Source organism: Ascaphus truei, chromosome 7 (genome assembly GCF_040206685.1).
Source record: "Ascaphus truei isolate aAscTru1 chromosome 7, aAscTru1.hap1, whole genome shotgun sequence".
Taxonomy (NCBI): domain Eukaryota; kingdom Metazoa; phylum Chordata; class Amphibia; order Anura; family Ascaphidae; genus Ascaphus; species Ascaphus truei.
Window position 1 is genome coordinate 104,567,787 of NC_134489.1, and position 1,359 is coordinate 104,569,145.

Sequence of the window (1,359 nt, forward strand, 5' to 3'; positions counted from 1 at the left end):
TAGGGTATATAGTTCACCACTGGTCGTTATACGGACACGCTCCCCTGACGAAGCCTGTTGGCGAAACGCCGCGTTGGACGCCTCCTATCTCTGCTATCCAGATCATCAGTCAGCAGCTTCATGTGTTCCCGGTGAGTTCATTTGAGATCCGGTGCTCCTCTGTATGCAGCCTCTATAGCTATAAAGGTACCTGGGAACACCCCATTAACCCCTGCTACACCATGCCATTGTGGGCGCGGAATTACAGATTTCTGCGGAGTACTCTTTGAAAATTTCGGCAGAGCCTTAGCTATATCACATATGCCCTTATTATGCCTCACTCCAATGGGTGTTTAACAACAGGGCTCAAACAGAGCGGCACACATGGACATTTAGCCTGATATCCACTCTATCAGGTTGTACTTATACGGGACTTTTTTCATAAGTGGCATACTGTATACTCTTTGCTACATGCTATATTCTTCATCTGAATCTATGTTATGAGGCATGTCCACCAATAACCACAGCATTGTTACTTTACCGTGTCAGCTGTATTATGCAGTAATTATTCATGCTTATTCATGGTTCCACTGCATTTGTTCCACCAGTTCATAGTTTTATTTACCTCTATGATAGCTTAACATTTATTTGTCTGATCACTTTCCAGCTGGATAGCCATCCCTTAATTTGGGAGAGGCTTTTTACCCCTCCTGGATTTTTGTGAGTGCTGTGATTATTCATCTACTGACATATTTAGCATTAGTATCACTGATTACTATTTTTGCTGTGTGGCATATACACAGTTTCCCAGCCTGCTGCAACTATATATGACTATACGTATATGATTGGGATTAGTGTTTAAATTTTTTAGTTTATTTTATCATTGTTTTGTCTTTTTTCGACCACTGGTATTCCTAATACATTTTGTTATATTTTTCACCAACCCAGAGTGCCCCGTTTTGGAGTTTCGGCAAGTTCTCTCTTTTGGAACCTGTCCTTTCTCTTTGGTTTTTATTACTGAATAGCTGTTGGCCTTTTTGGCGAAAAAACCTTGATAAGTGGCTTATCGGGGCTTATAGCATAAGTCTGATGTTGCTGTTCGAGCCACATGGAAGTCTAATTGGGATTTTCAGCCAGAACGGTCGCATCAGACTAGATATAATAGTGGTTGGGTAATATCATTGCAGTTATAGCTCAGGGTGAAGCATTATCAGGACATGAGGCTTGTTACAGAAGGGTGGAAATAAGGAATGCAAATCACTCCATGTTTGCCAGGAGGTTGGTAACAAAATAGAGTCAGAATGGCACACATTTAAAGAAGCAAACAGCTATAAAAGGTTGGAAGTACTACAGATGGGCGAATCCGCCCAAATCCGTTTC